At 34.4% G+C, this 20,000-nt stretch overlaps 2 protein-coding genes across 3 annotated transcripts in view; one reads left to right on the forward strand and one right to left on the reverse strand.

Annotated features, from left to right (window-relative positions):
* The window catches only part of LOC136826658 (ankyrin-2-like), a 745,006-nt gene that overhangs the window by 448,794 nt on the left and 276,212 nt on the right, over nucleotides 1–20,000 (reverse strand). Inside the window, exon 1 of one of the 2 annotated variants that reach the window (XM_067084012.1) lies at nucleotides 3,417–3,549. The exons of the other annotated variant lie outside the window; for it this stretch is intronic. The gene's annotated coding sequence lies outside the window, so the exon portion shown is untranslated. Of the gene's footprint in view, nucleotides 1–3,416; nucleotides 3,550–20,000 lie in introns of those variants that run through there. 2 annotated transcript variants of the gene reach the window in all.
* Nucleotides 7,788–20,000, forward strand: part of LOC136826659 (zwei Ig domain protein zig-8-like) — a 38,753-nt gene continuing 26,540 nt past the window's right edge. Inside the window, exon 1 of the mRNA XM_067084014.1 lies at nucleotides 7,788–7,951. The gene's annotated coding sequence lies outside the window, so the exon portion shown is untranslated. The remainder of the gene's footprint in view (nucleotides 7,952–20,000) is intronic.

Genomic DNA, 20,000 nt, shown 5'->3' on the forward strand with positions numbered 1-20,000 from the left:
AGAGAGAGAGAGAGAGAGAGAGAGAGAGAGAGAGAGAGAGAGAGAGAGAGAGAGAATTTTACAAGTAAAACCGAAATGAGATAAAATAAGACAAAATTATTCTCTGATCCCTATTATTATTATTATTATTATTATTAGTATTATTATTATTATTATTATTATTATTATTATTATTATTATTATTATTATTCATAAGCATATTCTTGTGGACCGCGTCGAAATGTATCTACTTTCTAAATGCTACCAGAGAATAGAATACCACTCGTGAAAGCAGGAACCAGGAACAATAAATAAATAAATAAAAGAATGAAAAAATACACATTAACTCCAAACAACGGAGCACAACTCAAAGACAGGAGAAAAACTCGATACAAAGGCTCCGGCACAGCCAAGCAAACATACCACCTGCGGTAACTCGGCAGCTATAAAGAGCTGCCAAGGTACTGAAAGTTAATTAGTTTCGGCAAAACATTTTGAAAGGTGGAAATGCCGAGCTCCCAAACTGCCTTGTAAATCTTTGGTATTAACGGCCATTGGTAGTGGCAGAATGTAAGGAACGGTCGACTGCAAACGATAAAAAAGTATTGCAGCCAAAGGCGGTACTACAGTTGTGTATGCAATAGGACAGACTTCGTTCATTTGTATAAAAATGGAGTTTTCATATTACAAGGCTCACATGTCAACGTAAGTCCAACGCTTACCAAGAGTTGTAATTACTGAAAAACCGTATTGCATTGCTAAAAGAAATTTCACGTAGTTGTCATAAGCACCTAATCACTTCTATAAACGAAACATGATAAATTTTACCCAGTTATTATTTACGACTATTCTACGGTAAAGAGGTGTGTGCATAGTTATTTATAATCAGCATTAATGTTCAGCATTTCAGGAATGTTTTTCCAGTGCTTTTCTTTGCGATGCAAACATTATTACCGTCATTTTTGCCTGAAAACCTCGTTTTAAAAGCCACACTACCCACTAGACTCAACAAAAATATGGGAATCTGCTTGATTAACTAGAGTTTATAAAAAGAGTAAAATCTTTTGCACAATGGTTGTAGAATTACTCAAAACACGTACGCACAAATACTAGAGAACACGAATTTCAAGCCAATTCACGAAACATTCACTTCACAGGGTAAAAGTCAGCTGTAGTCGCTTGATCTGTACCCTAAAGTTTTCCCAACCTGGTATCGCTAAGTTATTGTGACGACAATTGGTTTTTTCTTTTTTCATATGGTGTTCAAGATCCCATATCTGATGTAATAGTTCGGTAACTTTTTAGCCCACAAAAGCGACTCAGTGTGAAACTCCAGGGTATTTTAAGACAGTAGGTATTAACCTCAATCTGTTGAACACAAGAGGAGAGAGACATTTTCAACCTTTATAACTGAAGTTTTAAACAAGCACAAAACAAAACAAAAACAAACAATCAAACGATTGTGGCTAAAATTAGCTGCATGAATGAATAACAAGCATCTTTGAAGGTTTTATTACAAATTGTAGGAAGGAAAAAAAGGAATAGTGATAAGTTTTAATCAATATCTTCGGTCGAAATGAAGATATGTTAAACAATTTTGGCGTATATAATTAGGAGTTTTATTAATTTAATTTGCTAATTAGTATAGTCATTGCTATCTCTTTTACAATCTACATTTATTTATTGTGCCTTAAAAACTTCAGCCTAATGTCACAAAGGACTTTCACATCCTTCCATCAGTTTACAAATTTCATTGAATTACCAACTGGAGTCTAACTGCGATTTGTAAACGCCAGGTTGTTGCCGTAATGGTTATGGCTCAGAGTCCTATACTTCATAACACTACAAAGAAGCAAGACTGATACAGAAATCAAGGCCCAAGTACAACCCAGTGCTCAGTTTAGGTTAGGTTAGGTTAGGAATGGGAAAGCTAGGTCAGGATGCATTCCCACCCCCCTTCCCAAGCAAGATCAAGCAATTCCAGCTTAATTTAGGTCAAGGAAGGTTAAGACAGGTTGACACATGCCTAAACTTTGTTCTGTAATACAAGGCCCCATTGGGCAGCTTCACCTAGTGCTCATGGGGTGGGGCAAAAGCCCCTAGCCAAGTAGGACCCCATGCTCTGTGTTAGGTTAGGTTAGAGAGTATTCTTGTAACTATTACGTTAGATTGGCTTCATGACTTAGTGTGTGCAGGTCAAGTTAGGCTGGCAGGTCCAAGAGGCAAAGTTAACTTGGCTGATCTAAGAGGCAAGGTTAGGTTGGCCAATCCAAGAGGCAAAGTTAGCTTGGCTGATCCAAGAGGCAAGGTTAGGTTGGCCAATCCAAAAGGCAAGGCTAGGTTGGCCAATCCAAAAGACAAAGTTAGGTTGGCCACTCCAAGCGGCAAGGTTAGGTTGGCAGATCGAAGAGGCAAAGTTAGCTTGGCTGATCCAAGAGGTAAGGTTAGGTTGGCCGATCCGAGAGGGAAGGTTAGGTTGGCCGATCCCGGAGGCAAGGTTAGGTTGGCAGGTCAAAAGGAAAAGTCCCTTGTCAGGTGTGATCACGGAACCTAGGTCCGGCTAGGCTAGGGACGGTAATCTTAGTTAGGATGCATACCCTATATTTTACTATAAAGTACATTGCTTTAGGTCAGGTTAAGTTAGGGATGAGGGGCGACCCAACTGCCCAGGCAGGACCCCTGCACCTAGGCTAAGTTAAATAAGGATTTATCCTTGTAACTGATCTTACAATACCTTCATGCTTTATATTTTGCAATTTTTAGTTACTGGTTATCCATATGAACCAGTCTGTATATTTTCCTGAGAGCTTATCTTGTTATTCATGTTGGCGTATTTCAATCAGTTTTGGTTCATGTCCCCCTTGCCCCTCATGTCCCCCCACCCCCTGTATCCCCCATAAAACCTGGTTACCCACTGCGTTCTATCAGTATTAATTAGAACTAGGAGGACAGAGAAAACAAAATTAAAGGTTTACACCAACAAATATAGTATAAATTCATAAAACACAAGATGACCAGTTGGAAAACTATGGGATCTGCATTTATGGCGAGAAGTTACTTTATCACATATCGACCCTGATTCGTATACATAAACTCGAATTCTTGAACTTTCACCCGCATGCCTATGAGTATGAGGCACGTACTCACGAGACTTAAAAAAATATTTGACTTTTTATTCCCTTTTATATAATTTTCTTGATTTCGATTAATATGATTACAGAGCCCATTAATATAACATACAATTACACCATGTTTTATTCGCGCCCAACATATCAACGCATCTGCTTTATCTAATCCTTTTAAAACTGTTTTGGATACAGAACATACGCGAACTAGCATAGTCATATTTGTACAGATGAATTTAGATATAAGAAACCTTTTGAAAAGCTAAGGTTGTATGAAAATAAAATGTGAAAAGTAAATTTACATGCACTTACCATTAGATGGCATCTTTTGTTGATACCTGACAAGTTGTCAGATATCTTGGCATATCTTGGAATCTCACGAAAGCTATTTTACCAACATCTATTATCATGGTGAAACTTACATCATCCCAGACTCTCGTCACGTCCAAGTACGCCTCGAATGAATTGGATGTCACGAATACTACAAACTATTAACTTCGATACAAAACACAACACAGTTTAGCGGCCGCGACGTACTGCTGCTACACTTGCTTCCGACGGAGAATTTAATGGGTAGTTACTGGTGTGACACTGATCCCAGATCACTTTATGAAAGTTTTTTTTTTTATTCCAAGTAAGTCATGGTAATTTTCCCTAAGTTATAACCAATTTGTAACTGATTAAGTTCGAGGTAAATAGTTTTTCCTACCGTTACTAAAACATTTTGGTTTCCACAGCGTAATTTCGTTTACGCAAACGTACCGTTATTGGTTAGAGACAGTACGTACCGTTATTGGTTGGAGACAGTACGAACTGAAAGAGGGCGACTTGGTAATATTAACTAAAGCACCTTTGCTTGAATTGTACAGTCTCCACTACAAAGGTTGGCACTAGGCCCATGTTTCCCCCACGTTTGACAGTAACATTAAACTTACACACCGATCCATATTCAGATACCAGTCCGAAACTCGAGGGAAATGTAGCGAGTTTCTTTTCCTTTGGGCAAGACTTGTTATGATATGGAAACTTATTAAAGCCACCTTAACAATCAGTTGATCCACACATCTCCCCGGTATACAATGTAATGTGATGCTTCTATGATTCTTGCAGTCGCCTGTATCACCTTTATGTCAACACAATAGAAAAATGATTATCCCACCCATTACAGTAACTTCCCTCTGACACAGTTTTGGAACCTTTCCCACATCCACACCTACCTACAAACCGTGGTCAGCCACTAAACTACATTATCACCACGGTAAAAGCATTTCACTTACGAGCGCATCGATTTTTGCTTACGTCTCCCCGTTCTTCATCTTCTCAAATGCCCTCCTTACGTCATCAAGTGAGATTCCACGAGGCTTCTCAAACTTAGACATTTCCAGCCTTGCGTCATTCAGCTCTTCCTCTCCTCTATCCTCCGTTTTCTTACAAATTCTGAAAAATATTTACTCCATCGACCCGAACTGCATTTGCGCCAGACAGCATCTCTCCATTTGCATATTTTATTCCGAGATCCATTTGTTCATTAACCTTCTCTTTGCCTATGCTTCCTTGTAGAGCAACTTGTTATTCCTCCTGAGACGTTCTCTCGCCTTCTCTCTTCTGTTTATATTGCTTGCATTCTCTCTCTCTCTCTCTCTCTCTCTCTCTCTCTCTCTCTCTCTCTCTCTCTATATATATATATATATATATATATATATATATATATATATATATATATATATATATATATATATATATATATACAGTATATATATATATAAATATATATATATATATATATATATATATATATATATATATATATATATATATATTGGTATAAACTACAATCAACTATCGAATAGCTCAGTTGACATTCGTCAATTTATAATATATATATATATATATATATATATATATATATATATATATATATATATATATATATATATATAGATACATACATACATACATACATACATACATACATACATATAGATATTAGACAAATACATAGACAGATAGATAGATAGATTAGATAAATCGGTACAAACTACAGCTGATTAACTGAAACAATATGCACTGCATCTGTAGTTATAATCAATCGTTTGAAAATATTCAGCTCATGGAAATCATTTAAATCATAACCAATACCCATTAATGATGAACTACAAAGGGCAAACAAGAGATACTTTACACCTCTCGAAAATCCAGAGGCAATCCTGAGGTGTGTTTGTGAACCGCAGGCTGAGACCCCGTTATTAAAGACAGCCATTTCCCCACTCCATGTTTCTCAATCAATATTTAATAAATTTCCGAAGTTTTCATGAAGCCATTAAGGACACAACGACCTTGGCTTTTGAAGGTAACCTCGTCCTTTCCTAGAAACGTAACAAAGATACGATTACAAGGAGATTAATCCACCTGATCACGATCCATCCTATTACCTATTTAAGCCGAGGTGCAGATGACCTCTGAAGATGAGAGACAACGATGTAATCACGCAAAAAAAAAAAAAAAATAGTCTTATAGATCGACATCACGAAGGAGGAAAGACCGGCGGAATGAAATCTGAGTCGATAACAATTCGTTAAGAGAACCCGTCTTGTTTTTAATGGCTGAAGTTTCTCGATATCTTGAGTAAATAAAAGGCCTCGTTACTCGAGTGATGGTAAAACACAGATAATTGGGGGTTTGTAATGATGGAATTTGGGGAATGAAGTAGGTCTGGAATTATAGATGATGGAAAACAATAGACGCCGAGGGGTGATGGGAGCAGGGAACGAGGAAAAATGATAAAAGGAAGTAAAGGAATAATGGGAATATGAAACAATGAAGCTGAGGAGTGGAATTACGGATGATGGAAAACAGTAGACGCTGAAGAGTGATGGAATAGGGAACGAGGAAAAATGATAAAGGGGGGTAAAGGAATAACGAAAATATGAAATAATGAAAGCCGAGGAGTGAAATTACGGATGAAGGAAAACAATAGAAGCTGAAGAGTGATGGAATAGGGAACGAGGAAAAATGATAAAAGGAAGTAAAGGAATAATGGGAATATGAAATAATGGAAGCTCAGGAGTGGAATTACGGATGATGGAAAACAATAGAAGCTGAAGAGTGACGGAATAGGGAACGAGGAAAATGATAAAGGGGGTAAAGGAATAAAGGAAATATGAAATAACGGAAACTAAAGAGAGATGTGGAATGCAAGAGGTGGACAGCTGACTGGATGTTAGGATGAACAGTCGTAGAGAAATGTTGGAAATCTGAAAAAAAAATAGGAGTGATAATGGGATTGGGGATTCCTGGAGCTGAATTTTACGATTGGGAAATGAAACTATTAAGAAATAAATAGTATCAGGAACGACTGGAATTAAATGTTGGGGAACTGATGATGGTATGAGCTTGAAATAATAGCAAATGAAAAATAGCGCATACTGTAAATGATGTAAGTTTCGGAATGAAGGAGACTGATACTAATAGGAACTGATAGGAATGACGGGAGATGGTGAATGATTTGGCGTGAGGGATGATAATCGGAAAGGAATAATGGGAATTTAGGGTACGATAAGACCAGGGGAGGGGGGGATATGTGGCTTATACGGGGGATAGGGGAAAGGGTAAATGCTGGGGATGATTTTCGTTGGAAAGATAGACTGACAGACATTCAGTCAGGCAAACAGACAGGCAGACGACAGAGGTAAGGCAAATGAGCCTCCAAGGCATTGACTTCGCCCCTTTTATGACGGCTCTTAGTCTGGTTTAGGATGCAAATCAAAGCCGAGACTTCGCGGGACTGAGGCAGAGAGAGAGAGAGAGAGAGAGAGAGAGAGAGAGAGAGAGAGAGAGAGAGAGAGAGAGAGAGAGAACCCGTAATGGAAACAGACTGCATTTGCGGGGCACTCATTTGAATAAGGAATGCAGTCGTTATTCTACAGAATTAAGATAAATCTTGATTTGTCGGTTTTGAAATAAAAAACGATGGAATGAGAATACTAAAAAAAAAAAAAAAATACACGAGAATAAGAATACGGAAATTTCGAGCGAATTCCAGGTCGGCGCAGGCTGCGCCAATGTAGCTATACGGTTGTGAAAATGTCGCAGTCGAATTAACAGTCATAAATTCATAAGCATACCTTGAAAATAGGTGTGCTATAAGACTAAACGATTAGGGAATATTGTAAAGAGTACTTGGGCAATGGGGGGCGGGGAGGGGGGGGAAGTATGTGAAATGAACGTCTAATTTCATAAAATCCTACTTTTACCTTCGAGGGAAATTGTAAAATATTATAAGTGGGAATGTGCTTTTCTAACTGTCTAAAAACTTGTCTTTACTGGTACCATGGTTTAATTATTCGTGATTTTAATATCTGTGAATATTCTATACGATGTACCTAATATCGAGCCTAGAATTGCTACAGTAATTCAATAATTCAAATAACCCAAGGTTATATTTTTTCAAAATAATTTTGGTTTGGTTGTACATAATTCTACGGATTACTAACCCCAGTTTCCATCCAAATCGGAAAGTTTGAGAAGACTTTATGAAAGTTCATGACTTTCATGTACGAGGTGCAAAGAAATTAATGTGAAATGAGATGATTACGGAGAGAGGGTTTGCGGTACGATATCCTTCCGAAAGGTGCGCCGGCAGCGTGCTAGGCAAGACCTTAGAGTTTCTCAGCGAATGGCGTTAGTGTCGCTCGTAGCGTTGAGTCATTGGTTGTAACCCGTGCGTCAGTGTGCCGTTCATAGTGACTTACGTTAAAGACTGACAAGTTTTCACAAAGATCGTACTTTTCTTTATTAAGATAGTTATTGCCAAGATTTTGCATTTATTCTCTCAAGGCATAATACCCGTAAGTATATCTACTGTTGTATTTTCCTGAGAGAATAAAGTTTTGTAATATATCTCATATTAAAAACTTTTACAAAAGTAAAAGATATATGTGAAAAAACTTATCTGCCCTTGAGAGCACATAAAAACTGCAGGTTGGGCATCACATAACTACTGCTGAAGCAGAGTTAAGAATAAATAACAATGAATTTTGTGATACAGAGACAAAGTTTTCCAAACTTTAGCAAGAAAGTACAAGCATGATCGAATTCTTTAATTATTGACTAAGTGAAGAGATGTAACAGAAGTTTTGCTTGTACTTTCTTCCAAGGATGATGGCGCTTGTACACACGATGAAAACAATTACTTTTATATTGTAACTTTTTCACACTCAGATTTGCTCATACATCCATAAACACAAACGCGCACATATATATATATATATATATATATATATATATATATATATATATATATATATATGTGTGTGTGTGTGTGTGTGTGTGTGTGTGTGTGTGTGTGTGTGTGTGTGTGTTTGTGCGTGTGTGTGCGTGTATGTATGTACAGAATCTACTGTTAATTTTTATCCACAAACATACCCATAAGTGTGAAGAAATGGAGAAGTCACACACAAACACACATACACACACACACACACACACACACACACACATATATATATATATATATATATATATATATATATATATATATATATATATATATATATATATATATATATATATATATATATAGAATCTGGTGGTGATTTTTCCAGATATTTTTCCAAAAGCTGCGAAGAAATGGAGAAGAAACCGCATATATAGACACACACACACACACACACACACACACACACACACACACACACACACACACACACATATATATATATATATATATATATATATATATATATATATATATATATATATACTGTATAGTCAATATTTGTGTGTGTGTGTGCACGCACCTTGTATTTTCTAGTACAGTCGCTGAAGAATAGTTTAGAGTCCAGTTACTTTTTATACAATACCGTGAATGGTGATATATTAACTCACAGAATTTTTTTTATCATTGCACCTGCTCGAAAATATTCTCTCCCGTAAACATTCTCTAAATATAAAATCAACGAAAATTATGTCTTTTCAAATGCCACATTTTGATATTTTCTAACCTTCAAGTGAAATAACAGCGGGAAGGCACCGTTTACAGATATACCTGAAATAATTTAGTGTGGATTAAATGACGAAAGGCTGCCAATACCCCTAATAATTTCAGTATCCATGACAATGTTGTAACTGTGAATGATGGTTTAAGTTACACCCACACCCACACACACATATCTGTGTATATATATATACACACATATATATATCTTTGTGTATGTATACATATATATATATATATATGTATATATATATATATATATATATATATATATATATATATATATATGTATATATATATGTATATATATATGTATATATATAAATATATATATATATATATATATATATATATATATATATATATATATATATATATATATATATATATATATATATATATATATATATATATATATATATATATATATATATATATATATATATATATATATATTAATCAAGGAGAAAACACCGCAGGTTGTGTCTTTAGTCATGCATGTAGTCATGAAAACATACTTAAATGAGCGTGTACATGTCTCAAGGTAACAAAAGTATTCTATTTTATCTTTAGACCGTTCGCCGTGCACCTGTACGTAAATCTGTTAACTAAAAAAAATATTAAGTTAGTATTTTGAGATGGAAGGATGACTATAGTTTGACGTTTAGCTATTAGGTCATGCGGTATCACGTTAATGGTATCCTATTTATTTGGTTTTATTATCGTGAATAATATATATATATATATATATATATATATATATATATATATATATATATATATATATATATATTATATAGTGTGCGTGTGTGTGTATTTGCTTATGTTCTGTGTTTGTGATCTTTTTATTAATTTGTTCATAGCATCGACGAACTGCAATTTCCTTGATTTCATTACATTTTTATCTATCTTTTTTTCTGCCTTTTTTTTTTAATGTGCTTTCCTTTTTGTGTGTGTTTATACGCCTACGGGTTATTGCCCTGGTCTTTGCAAGCTGATCAACAAACCGTGTTGATCTCATTCGAGGTTATTACTGCATGAATCCTAATTAGCATCATACCTGAGTGCCTCATCTAGACACGGAAGTTGTCTTCCGTTGACAACTGATGGTCTGTTGAAATCCCATCACACCATTGTGAGTGAAATTGTCACTTTTTTTTTTTCTCTCTCATTTCAAATTCGTTTTCCTTTCTAATAATTTCTTTCCAATCCCGTTTCCGATCTACCTTTCATGATCTGGCTTGCTTCATATGTCTTACTTCCTCCCTCCACTGAAGTGGCAGAAGGAATTCGGACGACACAAGAGTCGACAGAATTTCGTGCTGGCTCGTTCAGTCCTATTTGTTGGCTCCTTTGGGGGCTTACAATTGAATTTTAAAGTTCCATTCGGTGAACTGTAAATATTGAATGAGATGTGCCGTTCCAGCTTAGTGCAAGTGGGCTGTTAATAAACCGAAAATTAAATCCGGTCTGCGATGCGGCGATGAAACAGAAATTCTAGTAATGTTTGAAACATTTTTCTCATACCCAGAAAATATCACACACGCACACTAATATATATATATATATATATATATATATATATATATATATATATATATATATATATATATATATATATATATATATATATATATATATATATATATATATATATATATATATATATATATATATATATATATACATATATATTTAAAATATTTAAGATATTTTCTGAATTACACACACACATACATACATACATACATACATACATACATACATACATACATACATACATACATACATACATACATATATATATATATATATATATCTGTCAATGGCAGTTGTCGTTTGGAGTTCTCCGATATACTTGATTATAAATGTACGAATACAAGAATCATGAAGTTCTAATACATTTATGCGCAGACCCGACTTCAGAGCAGTGAAGAAGTGCCTCCCGATTAATTCTATTCCTGAATTTCTCATATTGAGTTTATGAATATATTAAAAATGGAGATGAACCAGTCACATAATACTTCTTTTGAACTAACAAAAAAGCCAGATAAAGCCTTTAGCATCATAAACTTTAACTTCTTTTCTATGAGAAACGTGTAAAAGCCTGAAGTAAATTAGAAAATGAAGAGGAAGAAGGGTGGGGCTTAGTTACGACTGATTGATTTATGGTTACTAAAACTGGCGTCACATCCTTAATTACGAAAGACATGATAGGCTTCCTGCCTCTTGAAGCCAGGAGGCCCATAACAAACAGGAGACAGAAGAAAAAAGAGAATTCCGTCATTTGGTTTGTAATGAGAAACAAACAATCTATGAAACACTGAAATGAAATGGTGACGATATAAGACGAATTATTAATAGGTTTTCTCTCTAAATATGAAAATCCAGATGAAATATGATCGACGGTCAACATATTAACCTTGAGCATCGAGGAGATGTTAAGTAGAGAAGAAACGATAATCCGGTAAGTGATGAGAAAGTTAAAATTAATCCGATTACGACTGATTTTACGACGTATTCCATGGCTTCTAATTATGATTATCAGGTGGGTGACCAGAGGTCGGTCTTATGATTGATAGCCAAGCAAATGCCTTTGCTCACGAACCCTGGCGATAACTCACGACTGAAATTTCTTAAGTGATTGGGAATTAATTCCTACTTCGTTGCGACTTTGGACTGGATTACTTTTTGGTAACTATATGACACTAAGTCCGTTAGTAAATCAGTGTAATTGGTCTCTCTCTCTCTCTCTCTCTCTCTCTCTCTCTCTCTCTCTCTCTCTCTCTCTCTCTCTCATACATGAACACACACACATATAATATATATATATATATATATATATATATATATATATATATATATATATATATATATATATATATATATATATATATATACATACATTATATATATATATATATATATATATATATATATATATATAGTATATATATATATATATATTATATATATATATACACACATATATACATACACACAGAATATATATACAGAGAGAGAGAGAGAGAGAGAGGTATAAGTGTGTACACACTTGGAGAATTAGAATTTCAGAAACTACGACAAAATGATAGCCACTATATATAAAGCTATTAAAGGGACACAAAAAGAAAACAAAACATTAGACTAATTCCCAACATACTCAGCGGACAATAAATAGCAGTTTTGATAGAGCTAGACTTAACAAAAATAAATTTATACATTATTTTGATTTACACTCGTTCTTGCAAAAGTTTTTATCGACAATATAAGTCGATAACGTTGTCCACGGACAGTTCAGATACATCTTAATAAATAAAATAAAAGCTTTCCCAGTAAGCTCAAGTTAGACTGGACGGATCTCCAAACGTAATTAAAAATAAAGTATCTAGAAGCACCGTAGGCGTAACGTGATATACAAAGACGCATGATAGTCACCTGGGATCCCGAGTATCAAGTTGATCCTCAATTCAAGTCGAGGTCCCGCTTTTCCTCGGGAAATTCGAGGGCAACTTGATATCGAGATTACGGTAGAAGAATCTAGAGTATAGGACGTGGTTTGTCTTATCGAGTGTATCTATAAATTTACGAATTTGAATGAGGGAGTTGCCATTTTTTTTACCCGACATATCTGTATTTCATATTTGATCACTAATAATACTGATGTAATTCAAGAAAATAATTAAAATTTACTCGACACTAAAATCTGCATGAAATTTAAATGTCTGATATTCATTCTTAGTTTGGTCAAGGAACCTGATTAGGATTTTGGTATAATAATGAAGACATATTTTCGTTACGAAAAGCTTATAAATCATAAAAAAAAACAGCTTCTATGCAAAGGATTTTAATTCAGCTTTCTTGATAGATTTTCCTAATCTCTAGCTTGTTTATCACCATCAAATGTACCTTTTACTTTTCTCTTTACAACGAACATTTGGAATTTTTAGTTTTCAGTACGTAATGTATTTTCTTGTCTTATTAATATACTAATACTTACATATTTTAAATTTTCTTTTCTTACTAATATACTGGTATTTTCATATATTAAAATCTTATGCCTCACATTGGAGAAAGGTGAAGCTCTTCGCGCGTATCAGCTCGGGGAAAATTCTGAAGGAATGTCTTTATATGTTTTTTGTAATTTTATAGAGATTATCCTTGTATCTTTATCTGTATTTCACATTTGAGGACGAAGAAACCTCAAAGGTAGAGAATTTTCTGTACAGCATTCGGTGTCATCACAGATACATTTCTACGTCATGTACGTGGACCGTTGAAAACCGAGATAATTTTTGTTAAGATATAATATAAAATAGGAGAACGAATTATATAACTAAGCAAAAGAATTTTTTTTTATTTAATTTAATGGCAATTGTTATCTGATTCCATACTACTCATGTTACTACCGTACGAAATAATTTTACGATGTCTTACTCTAGTTTTTGAACTTTACAGCGAACTAAATCGCTCTTGTTTGGTCGGATTTCAATAACCATAATCTTATTTTACAAAACGGTTAAAAAGAGATTATTTAAGGATTTGCTAAGTTCAAAAGAAATATTTATAAGCAACGGAAAGGATTGAAAAGAGTTTATGCATAGGCAAATTTCCTCTAATCCCTCGAAACTCTTTTTAATCACAATAAACCTCCTTTTTAAACTCACGAAACCTTCTTTTAATAACATAAAATTCATTTTTTTAGTTAAGCTATGCATCTTTTACATTTAATTTAGTCGTTTTTTAATATCAGGGAAAAAAATTTTTTTCAATGTTAGCCTCCTTTCTGAATTTCACAAAATATTTTATGAATTCCACTGAATTCTCTACTTATCTCACCTACAGTACATTTAATCATATCAGGTCACTTTCCTTCACTAGAAATATACTTTATAATTGGTTCCAGGGTCTCTGTTTAAGACTTCTCTGTCTTCCTCTGTGTTTTCGGCTGACATGCCCGTCTGGGCCACTTAACCAAAGAATCAAGTTAAAGAAAGTTAAAGAAAGGCTTCTGCTTGTTTTCTGAATAAAGGATTTCTGGCTTAAAATTCAAATATTTTCAGCTTATAATCAAAATATTCTGTTACTTCTTTCCTTAAAGTATTTTAGTCTCGTGAATTTTTCTGAAAATATGACAAATAAATACATTTATTTTTTTTAGTGCTGTGAGAACGCATAAACGAATCTGTCATCGTTCTAAAATATTCAGCAGTAAAAAATAGGATGAAAATTAATTTGGAATAATAATAATAATAATGCTACACGTACCCGTGTAAATGCATGTCAATAATAACAACAACAATAATAATAATAATAAATAAATAAATAAATAAATAAATAAATAAATAAATAAATAAATAAATAAATAAATAAATAAATAAAATTCACAGCTGTCTTTCGCAGTACAGTACATCAGTCAAACATAACACCAGCAAGAAAAATATTAACACACGAAGCTTAGAATAAGCAAAACTGGGAATGCAGCGAAGCCATGGAAATAGGCAAAGTGTGAGGACGTAAATAACTGACCTTTCCCTCCACGAGGTGATTCACGACAGATCAAACGCCGGGGACACGTTCGTAAAACCCTCTTTATGTACCATCGCTTCTTTAAGGTCAAAGATCCATCAGTGCATTATTAGCAAAGACCAAGATATTCAAACACATTTTCGCTCGACAAAGGTTAAAGGCGGGCAAGAACGACGTGAAAGAATTTCTTTGTATTTTCAAGAGGCTTGAGCTTATATATATATATATATATGATTATTATCACTTTTGTACGTGATTCATTTATCACACATTACCACAGGTGAAAAATAAGAAACGGGGTATAGGTCCTATACCCCGTTTCTTATTTTTCACCTGTGGTAATATGTGATATATATATATATATATATATATATATATATATATATATATATATATATATATATATATATATATATATATATATTATATAAAACTTGAAAGAATTTCTTTGTTATTTTCAAGAGGCTGGAGCTATATATATATATATATATATATATATATATATATATATATATATATATATATATATATATATATATATATATATATATATATATATATATATATATATATATATATATATATATATATATATATATATATATATATATGTATATGTATGTATGTATGTATGTATGTATATATCTCCCTCATACAAAGTGTATCTTGAATTTGTTAGTTTCTGGTAGCTAGAGTCGATATCTCTAGAATATATGGGAAATTTACCTTTTACTGTCTATTCTATAGAAATGTGAGTTATATATTGCAGGAGTTAATGTAACGGCAAGGAATTATTTAACGTTGGCCACGAACATGAAAAGAAAATGACCTTTAACTTGGGAGAGCGACTTCAGCGTTACAGTATATAAAAGAAAAATAATGCTTGACATTACGATTACTATATCTGCTATCCAAATTTCAGATAGTTTTTTGACTGAGGAAGAGCTATAGTAATAAAAATTTGAACATAATAAAAAAAATTGAGAGAGAGAGAGAGAGAGAGAGAGAGAGAGAGAGAGAGAGAGAGAGAGAGAGAGAGAGAGATTCATGTATTATTCAACCACTTAAAAATCGTTTTTTTTTTCTTGGAAAGGTTCGGCATTTTGAGAAAGTAATTGAAATGCTGATCTGCTGTAACATGAGGCTTGGATCGCCACTACTTGAGAGAGAGAGAGAGAGAGAGAGAGAGAGAGAGAGAGAGAGGGGGTTTACCCAAACACAGTTCTTCTCGGAGATTCACAAAGGATTTTTTTTCTTAGTATTTCTTCAGTTACAAATCCATTTCAGCCAAAAAAAAAAAAAAAAAAAAAAAAACAAACAAACAAACAAACAGACGTATTGGGAATCTGAGTTTTCCTACAGCTTAAATTTAATACAAAGGCATTACGAAATACTACTTCGACTACTAATATTACCACTATTATCACCAATAGTACTATTACTACTCACACAGGGAATAATAACTTATGAGCTCCCGCCAGAATGATGTAAAGAATACTACTGGTAATAGCAGTAATATAAGGAAATATATAAATAATATAAAGAAACACCCTGTCCTATTCATTCTCCTACAAAGAAATGAAGGAATGTAGATCCCAACTCTACAGCAGGTTACTTAGGTAATTGAGGTCATAACGTCACCAGGACTTCTCACGAGGACTTGAGGCCGCCCTTAAGGATGCCCTTGAAGGCACTTGGAAATATGAAAAAAATCATCTTCAAGTAGAACGTGTTATGGAAGCAACAAAAAATGGTACTAAAATGGGCAGCTTCCAGAATGGAGAAGGCTGACGAAAATCAGGAAGGCATTAATTTGAAGTGATATTAGTAATACCCAAGATCAATAGTTTTAATTGTCTGAACGATAGCAATATTGATGATGATCTCTGCAATAATAACTGGGTTACTGATAATTAAAGCTATAGTAATACTGATTTAGGCAAGATTGAACTCTTTAGCAACCAAGATGAAAAAATCACTGTCATTTTAAAGTAATAGAAATTAATAAAAAAATAAATAAAGAAATAAATAAACACGAAACGCTTCTTAGTAACTCCACAGCGTTTTCTTTCATTAACGGCCTGCTTCTCTTTCATAAGGATCCTGTTCACTTCTGTGTCGATAACTTTGCTCCAAGGTCTTCTTCCTCAGCCTCTTCCACGTAAGTGACGGTGCGTGCTCGCTCACTCGCTCCAAGTTATGTTTGACTTTTCATACATGCTTGTCTACAACGTTCATTTTTGTCTAAAGGCCTCGACTTTGCTTTTATGAGAAATGTCCTTTTCTTTTTCTTTTTTTTACTATTTTTTGCTTGATTTCTCCATCATTTTCCAAAATTTTGTAAGATTTTTTTAGCCCCCCCATAAAAAGGACGGCCAGATTTTCTTGGCATTTTGCAAATTTCTTTTAAACTTTCTTCTTCTACCGTGCAGTTAAAAAGAACGGAAAATTTTACAGTATTTTTGAAAATTTTCGAAAGACTTTCTTTAATGTAGAGACAAAATGACATTTTTTCAACTTCATCGCAAGATTTCTTTAACATATTCCAATTTTTTAAAAAATATTTACCCAATGTGAAGGTTAATGTCTTTACGTAGCCCAACTGCTGGAAGAAATGTTTAACTGTGAAAGCAGCAATAGAATGTCTCTTAAAACACAGAAGGCTGAATGACTCCTGGGAAACAGAAGTAGGAAGAGAATTAAGAATCCTGACAGTACAGGAAAGAGTCCATCATCGAAGGTTGAATAGTTGACCAATCTGCGTAAGGTATGTCTGGATGAGGGAAACGTTCCGAAATAATGGGTATAAAGAATAACTGTTCCCGTTCTATCGAGGTGTTACAAATTTCGAATCTGTGTCATTCTCACATGAAAGTTTATATTAAATTTATTTATACTTGACAATTTCTTATAGACTATGATTAGTAAATTTTATTCTATTCCTATGATTGGATATTTTTTGAAGAAAAAATAATATATATCTGTACCTCACTGAAAGATTTCTTATTATGAATTACCGATTTTTATTGCATTTGTTACTTCAAATATATACCGTAAATAATTTAATCTGAAGAATTAAACTCGAATAAGACCAATTTTTTTCCCTTGAGAAATAATGAAGCGATTATTCCGAGAGTAATCTTTTAAATAGTTTCCACATTCCGTCTCATACGCCGGAAATGAGTCAGAAACATGCTAGATGTCACCAGTACCATCTATTGGCAGCCAATACTCGATAGTCACGCCATCTTAGGCACCTCTAATCATTGAAAAACTCAGAAAGGAGTTTTATGCCTCATCTTCACTTCTCTGTTCTCCTCCTCCTTCTCCTCCTCTCTCTCTCTCTCTCTCTCTCTCTCTCTCTCTCTCTCTCTCTCTCTCTCTCTCTCTCTCTCTCTCAACCCAACAAGAGGCCCAGGTTTAGAATTTAAAAAAATTTCACGCTATACCTCATCAAGCACTGTACCATATTATTTTAATTCTTAGAATATTAGACCACTCATCATGACAATCGTATCCAGTGATAAACCGAATTAGTCGAGGGATTAGGCTCGCAAGAGGATCTTAGAACAAAGAGAGTCCTATGTGACAATGGCGAGAAAAGCCCTGTCACAAGTGACATCAATATGCTGGAACTCTTCAAGTGCTGGAGCGGATAATGGAAGGAGACGCAGAAGTGCCGGTGAATGTACGGCAATCGTAAGAGCCACTTAATCGAGATAATGAGACTGTTCCTTTTCAACCCATAAGTACCCTTGACCCCCCTCTCACTTTTCCTCGCTACTTTCCTGGTAAGTTACCTATGTCTCTCTCCGTTTTCTAAATAGGATTAGCCGTTTTCTTTCCTAGAAACGTAATATACACTTCCCTCTTTGCCTTATATGTACACTTTGGCTACTTCCTCATTGGACGGGTGGGCACCGTTCTCAGCTAGCACTCTGCTGGTCCCGCGTTCGATTCTCCGACCGGCCAATGAAGAATTAGAGGAATTTATTTCTGTTATAATGTGGTTCGGATTCCACAATAAGCTGTAGGTCCCGTTGCTACGCAACCAATTGGTTCTTAGCCACGTAAAATAAATCTGATCCTTCGGGCCAGCCCTAGGAGAGCTGTTAATCAGCTCAGTGGTCTGGTTAAACTAAGGTATACTTAACTTTTCCACTCCTTGCAACTTATCAAACCCTACCTCCAACTTTATCATTAAGGTGATGCACAAACAAGTGAATAGAATTAATGATAATAATGCATGATATTAAGATACATGATATATGCAGCTGTATCAGTTTATGTGAATGAAATTCCAGTATTACGTGTAAATGTAGTTACTCGTTGATACACCCGAGTAAAAAGCAGCTAATTACGATAAGCGATAAAACTGATAGGAGTGAGTCCTTGCTACGCATTCACGCAAATCCCAGCGACGATATATGGCCACAGCTGCAGAACGCTCTAATAAATTCAGGTAAATCACATTTACACTGCGCTGCAATAAATTACGTTTATTTATAGCAGCCAAGCTTAGTGACAGATTCCGGTAACTCACGAAGACAGGAAATGGCAATAGGGTCGGCAAACATACGTAGACAGAACTTCATGAAAACTTAGTTCACAAGAGTAGAGGATTCTGGCGGTTTTAGTTAATGCTAAGGGACAGAGGAATTGACGAATTTAGATAAAACGACAAAACGTAGCGAAAACTCCGAGGGACTTTGAATGACGAGCTGTGGACAGATAATTGACTTGCATTTTTAAGCCGATTGGCAACCTACAGCTCAGGCTCGGCAAGGTTTTATTCTCGTAGGGATTCTCATGTTTATTTATTTTTATTTATTTATTTTTTTTTTACCGCGAAGAACGACAGACGGTCAACTTAATGCCCTGGTGAGGAAGTTATTTGAAGAGGAAAAAGATAAGGAAGAAGTGAAGAACAAAGTAGTGAATTTTTCCCTTTAAATAAAGAGAGATGTAAGTCCGCCTCTTTAAAAAAATGAAATCTAAAGTAATCAACAACAAAAATAATCAAGTCGTATCCTCAAACGCGATGCAAGTCTCTCTTCGCAAATAAAAGTCAGACTATTGGATCCTATCCTCGAAAGATAGCGCAATTCCAACCCATTTTTAAAAAGGTGCGACCAAAATGAATTAGCATAAATAGAAGTGAGTCCTTCCATCGGAAGCAGAACCACGTAACCTTCACTTTATACATGATAACTATAAGAGTCGGCAAATATAAAAGAAGGTCCTTTTCTCCAAAGATGTTAATGCCTCTCTTTAAAAAAAAGGGGAGGGTGTTGGAAACAGGATTCAGGAAAAGGGGGAAGATCCTATCCTCAAAAATCAGATGTACATACGTCCCTTCTTAAAAAGAGTGA

This window comes from Macrobrachium rosenbergii, chromosome 41 (genome assembly GCF_040412425.1).
Source record: "Macrobrachium rosenbergii isolate ZJJX-2024 chromosome 41, ASM4041242v1, whole genome shotgun sequence".
Lineage (NCBI taxonomy): Eukaryota > Metazoa > Arthropoda > Malacostraca > Decapoda > Palaemonidae > Macrobrachium > Macrobrachium rosenbergii.